The sequence below is a fragment of the Bidens hawaiensis genome, unplaced genomic scaffold (genome assembly GCF_021521415.1).
Source record: "Bidens hawaiensis isolate Kalapana, Puna unplaced genomic scaffold, B.hawaiensis_p1.1 tig00000142_1, whole genome shotgun sequence".
Classification (NCBI taxonomy): Eukaryota; Viridiplantae; Streptophyta; class Magnoliopsida; order Asterales; family Asteraceae; genus Bidens; species Bidens hawaiensis.
This window is the reverse complement of record NW_027491019.1, coordinates 4,439,552-4,448,720: the sequence shown is the minus strand read 5'-3', so window position 1 is coordinate 4,448,720 and position 9,169 is coordinate 4,439,552.

Sequence of the window (9,169 nt, the reverse complement as noted above, 5' to 3'; positions counted from 1 at the left end):
ATTTAGGTGCCGGAAACAGTAAAATCGGGTAAAATTACCCAAATCATCCGAATTATTTTCGGATGATTTATTTTTACTTATTTTACTTAGTTTTATGAAAATGGTTCATTTTTAGGTTTTTATATACCAGTCAGCTCGCTTATGCGAGTTTTGCCGGTTTACACGTTTTAAGCTTTAAATATTTGTTTTTATGTTCATTTTAGCACAAATAATTACCCGTTTAGTCTCGGGTCTTGAAATTTTGCACAAAACTTATTTTGACAGAAAGAAAATTTTACAAAATTTTCCAGATTTATTTTCCTATATTTACATTTATTTATCTATTTTTAAACCTTTTTAATACACTAAATATGTCAAAAATACCAAAAAACTTTAGAAAAATCCCAAATTTTTCTGGGATGATCCTTGCCATCCTCATAACTCCCTGGAATTTTTCCAGAATTTAAAACTCATTTTTCAAGCCATTTTCACCCAAAACCGAGCTAGAAAGCCCTAGAACTCGTTTTACCGAAAAGCCTACTTAGACTTTTCCAACTGAGCTTGGGTGACTTTTATATGTTATAAAAAGCTTATCTTAAATTTTCCAGAATTTTTCATCAAGTTTAGCTATTTTTCACTATTTTTGGCCAAAACCGAGCATTAAATTCACCAAATATTCATCTTTTATCCAAAAATTACCAAAAATTCACAGATCTCATATTTTCATGTGTAGATCATCTCTGTGAAATTTCGTGACCCGACTCTAAGCGTGCTACAATCTGTCCAAATTTCATAACCACACGAAAACCGAACTATTTTGTGTTTTCTAGCTTTAGATCGCAAGGATCTCGGTTTCTAGCCTTTGCTAGCCGCTAGATACAACACTTACAAGCACCATAACACTATACCAAGCAAACTATACCAACAATCAAACCATTTCTTTCAAAGTGTCGGTTTTTAAGTAAAAACAAAGGTTTTAACCGTAAAAATCCGTTCTCGACTCTTTTTACTCATTTCTTGGACCAAGATCCTTTGTATAACATGTATACATCTCTTGATCATGCAAGAGTCGGTTTCATCTCGAGCTTTCACCCGTCCTTCACATGGAAAACTCATTTGACAATATTTCAACCGTAAAATTTCGTTCTAAACACTTTTAACTCATCACTTGGATCAAGATCCTTTGTATAACTTGTATACATCCTTTGATCACACGAGAATCGGTTCCATCTCGGGTTTTCACCCATTTTTCACATGAAACTTCCTTTTCTCAAGATTATAGAGTTATAAACAAGAATCAAGCATCAAAACATGTATATACCTTGAAAATTTTGGTTAAAACTTGAGGATCTTGGAAGAATACTTGAAGTTTGAGAGGTTTTGGGAGAGAATTGATGTTAAAAAAAAAAATGAAATGTATAATGTGTGTGTATGGGGTGGCCGGCCTAAGTGGTGGTGTGGGGGGGGGGCCCACAAGTTCAATATTAGCCACACATTTGGATTACACAATCCGGATAATGTTGTGGATAGTCTGGTTCAGTTCGTTTCTCGTTTAAACTCGTAATTCGGCTTAAAACGAGCCTAAAAAGGTCGTTTTTCGGGTTAAAATGAAATTTACATAAAACTGATTTAAAAACTTTAAAAACTTAACCCATGACATTAAAACATCATATTATTAATAATTACGCATCTTTTTCGGCTTGATTGATCGTCTCTTGCTTGGTTTGGTGTTAAAGGTTTCGTTTAGCGTACCGATGTACCATTAAATCGAAATCCTTTTTCTGTGCTATAATTTACTTATCCCGAAGCATTAATACTTCGTAAATATCACTAAACATTATATACTTCGTCTATAATGTAATTCCCGATTCGTTCGGGTTTCAATAATCGTTCATTGGTTAATTGTAATTCCAATACGATTCACTATATAATCGAGTATGATTAGTACTATGAATCATATATACTCGTATATACGTACTATAACTCATATAATCAATAGTTAAATGACACGTAAATAGTATATACCGGCTAGGGTATACCTGGATTTGCCGGAATCGTTACAGTTCACTTTTCCCATCCGTTTGAGGATTGTATGCTGTACTCATATCAAAGCGGGTGCCTAGGGCACTCTGTAGTGACTTCCAAAAGTGCGAAGTAAAACGGGAATCTCGATCAGATATGATTGAGACAGGCACTCCGTGTCTAGACACTACATCTTTCATACAAATGCGAGTCAGTCTGTCCATTTTGTCTGATTCCTTGATTGCTAAAAAATGTGCAGACTTAGTCAACCGGCCAACGATCACCCAGATGGTATCGCATCCCGTCGGCGTTTTGGGTAATCCCGTGATGAAATCCATGGAAATGTGTTCCCATTTCCACGTTGGAAGTTCCGGTTGTAGAAGCACACCAGATGGTTTCTGATATTCCACTTTGACTCTTGCACAAGTCAAGCATTTGCTCATGTAGGTGGCAATGTCGGCTTTCATGTTTGGCCACCAGTAAAAGTGCCTTTAGGTCATGGTACATTTTATCTGAGGTTTTCGGCGCTTGTCGGCGTAACTCTTTTGGCGATCTCGTGCTGCTGCCATGTGGTTTCGGATTTGGACAATCTTTCCAGAGGTTTCAAGTACTAATTCTGGATCAGTGATTTGGCTATCACCCACTTCTGCCCAGCAAAGAGGTGATCGACACTTCCGTCCGTACAACGATTCAAACGACGCTGCTTTAATGCTTGCATGGTAGCTGTTATTATACGAAAACTCTACCAAAGGCAAGTGAGGTTCCCAAGTTTTTCCGAAATCCAACACGCATGCACGCAACATGTCTTCCAAAGTCTGAATGGTGCGTTCACTTTTCCCATCCGTTTGAGGATGGTATGCTGTACTCATATCAAAGCGGGTGCCTAGGGCACTCTGTAGTGACTTCCAAAAGTGCGAAGTGAAACAGGAATCTCGATCAGATATGATTGAGACAGGCACTCCGTGTCTAGACACTACATCCTTCATACAAATGCGAGTCAGTCTGTCCATTTTGTCTGATTCCTTGATTGCTAAGAAATGTGCAGACTTAGTCAACCGGCCAACGATCACCCAGATGGTATCGCATCCCGTCGGCGTTTTGGGTAATCCCGTGATGAAGTCCATGGAAATGTGTTCCCATTTCCACGTTGGAAGTTCCGGTTGTAGAAACACACCAGATGGTTTCTGATATTCCACTTTGACTCTTGCACAAGTCAAGCATTTGCTCATGTAGGTGACAATGTCGGCTTTCATGTTTGGCCACCAGTAAAAGTGCCTTTAGGTCATGGTACATTTTATCTGAGCCTGGGTGAATGGAATATCGGGACTTGTGTGCTTCGTTTATGACTAGAGTTCTCAACTCTCCGTATCGAGGGACCGAAATCCGGTTTTCAAAATATCGGACCCCGTCCGATTTGGTTTCAAGCTGCTTGTCCATGCTCCGCATGAGTTCTGATGAGAGGTTATCGTTTTTCAACGCTTCGAGTTGAGCATCACGAATCTGATCAGGTAAGTTGGCGTGAATCGTGAGTTGTGATGCTCGCACTCGTCTAGGCTTAGAGGTTTCTTTTCTGCTGAGAGCATCGGCCACTACATTGGCCTTGCCCGGGTGGTACTTGATGGCACAGTCATAATCCTTAAGTAGCTCGACCCAACGACGATGTCGCATGTTCAACTCCTTTTGATCGTAGATATGTTGGAGGCTCTTGTGGTCGGTGTAAATGGTAAACTTCGTACCGTACAGGTAATGCCTCCATATCTTAAGAGCAAACACCACAGCTCCGAGTTCCAAGTCATGGGTCGTGTAGTTCTTCTCGTGGATCCGTAGTTGTCGAGAGGAATAGGCTATAACTTTCTCGAGTTGCATCAACACGCAACCGAGACCCTGTATCGATGCGTCACAATGCACCCCAAAATTTTCCGTTCCCTCGGGGAGGGCTAGGATAGGGGCGCTACAGATTTTGGTTTTCAACAGTTGGAAGGCAGATTCCTGCGCGTCACCCCAATTGTACTTAGTACCCTTGTGTGTCAAGGCGGTGAGGGGTTGAGCAATCTTTGAAAATCCCTTGATGAAACGTCGGTAATAGCCAGCCAGTCCTAGGAATTGTCGCACCTCAGTTGGAGTCTTAGGTGCTTCCCAGTTTTTGATGGCCTCTACCTTGCCGGGTTCGACATGGATACCATTCTCATTGATCACATGTCCTAAGAAGTGAACCTCGCGAAGCCAAAATTCGCATTTCGAGAGTTTAGCGTACTGTTGTTCCTTATTTAGCAATTCCAGGATTAACCTCAGGTGTTCTTCATGGTCGGTCTTGTTCTTAGAGTAAACGAGGATATCATCAATGAAAACAATCACAAACTTGTCGAGGTACGCCTTGCATACTCTGTTCATGAGATCCATAAATATAGCTGGTGCGTTGGTTAAGCCAAAAGGCATAACCGAAAACTCATAGTGACCGTACCTAGTTCTGAAAGTCGTCTTTGAAATGTCTTCTTCGCGCACACTTAATTGATGGTAACCAGATCTCAGATCAATCTTCGAGTAGTAACTCGATCCTTGAAGCTGGTCGAAAAAATCATCAATTCGGGGTAGGGGATAACGGTTCTTGACCGTAACTTTGTTCAGCTCCCGGTAATCGATGCACATGCGGAAAGTCCCATCTTTCTTTCGAACAAATAAGACAGGGGCTCCCCAGCGTGATGAGCTAGGTCGGATGAAACCTTTATCCAACAAGTCTTGTAGTTGAGTGGACATCCTGAAGCTCCGCCGGTGTGAGCCGATACGGGGCTCGTGCTATAGGTGCTGCACCGGGGGCTAATTCAATTTGGAACTCGACTTGTCGAATAGGTGGGAGTCCAGGCAAATCCTTCGGGAAGACTTCCGGAAAATCTCACACAATCGGTATGTCTTCGTTTCGTTTCTCCTCTGCGGGTTTCTCGACAATATGAGCTAAAATCGCCGGATGGCCCTTTCGTAAATATTTCTGCGCCTTCATGAGGGTGATGACGTTTGTAATCATGTCGCTCTTCTCGCCCTGATTCGAGATGATTTCGCCGGAAGAGGTAGTGATATGGACTACCTTGTCGTGACATATAATCTCAGCTCTATTCTCGGATAGCCAGTCCATGCCGACAACGACATCGAAACTACCAAGCGTAAAGGGTATGAGGTCGATATCGAAAGTATGACCTGACAGTTTCAACTTACATCCCGTTAGTACATGAGTTGTTTCTATAGACTTACCGTTGGCTAATTCAACAGGAAACTTAGCATCTAACGGGGTTGGAGTTAAGTCTAAGAGTTTACTAAAGGCTTTCGATACAAAACTCCTATAAGCTCCAGTGTCAAACAAAACAAAAGCAAAACAGTCGTTCACAGGGAACTTACCGGTAACCACATTCGGATCGCTGAGGGCCTGGCCCGACCCAATGACGAAAGTTCTACCTTTACCATTGCTCCCGCCACTGTTATTGCCTCCATTGTTCTCATTCTGCTTCAGTTTGGGGCAATCCTTCCTGAAGTGACCCTCTTGACCACACTCAAAGCACCCTTTCATCGCTGTAGGCTGTTAAGGAGCACCCTTAGCCGCTAGGTCTCCCCTACAGTCCTTGGCCTGATGACCCAATTTACCGCATCGCAAACACTTGATACGGTCACATGGGCCAGCATGGTGATAGTTGCACTTGTTGCATTTCGGGTACTTTCCAGCATAGCCACTCGAACCCTGTCCGCCACCGTTGTTGTTATTGTTGGAACCCTGATTATTGAAGTTCCGAGCGAGTTCGGGTTTACGGTGGTGTTGTTGCTGTGGGGGGTTCGATGATGAGGACCCGGTGTTGTCAAATTTCCTCTTTCCATTACCATAGTTGTTGTTGTTGTCAGTGCTTGAGTTGCCACGGGTTTTAGAGGTGGAACCTCTAGGTGGTAACGCACCTTGTGCCACTGCTTGGTTCGTCAGTTTGTGGGCTATTCGGATCGCTTGCTGAATTGTAGCCGGTTTGGAAGACGTCACCATACCCTGAATCTGGGGTACCAAACCATCGATATACATCTCGATTCTCTTACTTGGCGTATCAACCATCCGCGGGCACATCACTGCTAGCTTATGGGAACAGGTGGTGTAGGCTTCAATATCATAACCCACCATTTTCAGCGCCCAAAATTCCGACTCCAACTTCGCGATTTCCTCTCTAGGACAATACTCTTCCCGCATCATGTTCTTGAATTCCTCCCAGTTCATAGCATTTGCCAATTCCAACCCAAGAATTTGAACATTAGAGTTCCACCAGGTGAGGGCGGAATCTTGCAGTGTTCCAGCAGCAAACTTGACCCTGCTGGCTGGTGAACAGTTACACATCTCGAAAGCTGACTCTACCTTCTCGGCCCAACGCAGGAAACCTATGGCTCCCTCAGTGCCGTCAAATGAATTAGGCTTGCAGTCTAAGTAGTTCTTGAAAGTACAGACTCCGGCTGGACCTCCGGCTTGATTCTGAACATGTGCATCTAGAGCTGCCACCGCATGGTCATTCAGTAGGGTTTGGAGTTCTGCTGCGGTTAGGTTAATGTTACCGCGACCACGACCAGCGTTTCTTCCAGACATCTCCTAGAATCACAGCATAAAATGTTAGACATGAATTCTCGGTTTCATATGCAACACACCATACATGTAATAAAAGGTAGGTAAGAAAGAAAAGAAAAGAAATAAAACATCACATCACAACCATATAATAATCCAAATAATAATTCATGATTAAAACCATTGTATCCGCTACAAAGTATTTAAAATCAATCCTTAAAATTATAGAAAAAATATAAGTTTGGATGGAGACAACCCCTCCATCTAGGTGTTATCATTCTTAGATGTCATCGTCTGAGGACACATCTGAGTGTGCCTCCTCCTCAGCCGGCTCTTCCTCCGGTTCCTCTTCGGGTTCCTCCTCGGGATCTTCCTCGGGTTCTTCCTCAGGTTCTGCTACATTCTGGGCAATTTGTGCCTCTAAGATGTTACAACAAGCTAGGGCTGTCGCTGCTAGGGATCTCGCCTTAAGAAGTTGATCATGCAAATCTATCATCTCTGCTTGCATTTTTCTCATTATCTTCATTTGCTGAACGTGAGCATCCTGAACTTCCTTCATAGCTTCAGTCAGGTGAGAAATTTCCTCCCTAGCCTCAGTTCCATCCTTTATCAACCCAGTAACATTCGCTCTCGTCGAGCGCATAAAGCCCACTTCATGCTCTAAACAGGAAGCGAGAGCGGCGAAAGCACGCTCTATTGGTTCGGTTATGGGTGGTAGGGTGTTGGAGGATATAGGACAGCCCGAGTGAGGTAGTGGGGGAACTTGCTCACGGTAAACCATACGCTGGATCAAACTCAGGTACCAACTCCAGCTAACGTTGTCTTCGTACATGTCTCCAGATAGGCGATACCTCTTCGGTGCAGGGGCTGCTAGTGCCGGGACTACTCGGGATGGCGATGAGTTAGGTAGCTGCGATTCCTTTCCAGGGGAATGAGACATCGGGTCGGATGATGATGATGATGATGATGATGATGATGATGATGATGATGATGATGATGATGATGATGATGATGGCGTTGACATCCCTACAGGATAAGTTGTGTATGCGCGCGTATGAGTGAATGAGGTAAAGAGATAAAGAAAAAACGAAGGACTAAATATAATATATATATATATATATATATATATATATATATATATATATTTATATATGCAGTGCGTGTGATTATAACTAATGGGTCGTTGCGGTTAAAGTCTAGTATGCATGCAATTCTAGTTCGCTATAACCAATGGCTCTGATACCAATCTATCACACCCTCAAAATCCACTAACGTAGTTTTACCGTCAGAGGGTGTGAACTAACAGGATCGGAATCATTAGTTATAATCAAACACCATGTTTAAAGTTTTCAAACCAACAAGACATTAAGTCTTAAATAAAATGTGGAAGCGTAAATTGTAAACCAAAAAGTTTGCGCCACACAGGACGACTTAAAAACCCAGGTTATTAAGATAAAAATTAAAAGAAGTATCTAAAGCAATGGTGTTTAGAAAATGCATGTTCCTATACCGCGCGCCCGCCTCGGCTACCTGAGAATAACATACTAAAAGTGTCAACACAGGGTTGGTGAGTTCACAAGTTTATATAAATAAAGTGTTTGCGTTTACGTTTTGCATTACCAGATAGTGTTAAGTCAATTATATATCAATAGGTAGCTAACCTATCAAGCATGTATTACTAAGTGTTCGACACCGAAGCTGACTGTTTATCAATTGCCTTGCCATCATGTCAACCACGACTATGGTAATGTGTTAGCCAAGATTACACCCACTCGACCTACAGTCGAGTTTAGAGTTGGGTGGGGTTTGTCAAACCCAGTAGTACTACTCAACAGTGACTCGCTATTATACAAATATCAACCGGTTCGACGTTATGAAGGACTTTGGTTGGTTTGTTTTCCACTTAGCCTTACAAGTGATATATAAAAACTAACAAAATCTACAACGTTGGAGTATGTTATCTCCCCCAAATAAAAGCGTTTAAAAAGAGTAAAAAGGGGACGTGAAACTCACTGTTTGCGAAGAAAACCAAAAAGAATCCGAGAGAGGTGTGCGTCATAGAAAATCCTCACTAGTGCTCTAACAACGAAAATGAGATTTTCTAATTATTTAAACTACAAGTGAGTCCCTAGACTCGACACATACAACTTATGCATGAGATGCGTTTCGTGTTCTATTTGTGAAATAAGTGCGACTCGACAAACACGTTGGTGATATATTACATGTGTGAACAACTACTTAAGTGTCAAGTGTTAACATTGTACATTACTAGCAAATATCCCCCACAAGGGCAATTTGGTCAAAACATAGCAAACATCGATCAGTTATGCACTTTTCATGATAGTTCAAGTAATTCAACAGCTAAATTGTTCAGGCAGATTTTCACTCGACAAGATTACTCTATTTAATAAATTATAACATGTCAAATAAATCACCAAAAATCATCACAGAAGCACACGTGAGTTAGGTTTCTAAAAATAGTTTTCTTATATTTTTATCATATATAGTTTTATCACAATGATCAAAACATCACAGCAAACACACAGCAATCATTATCATGCGCAACAGAATGTTATTTGTTATTTCCATTAA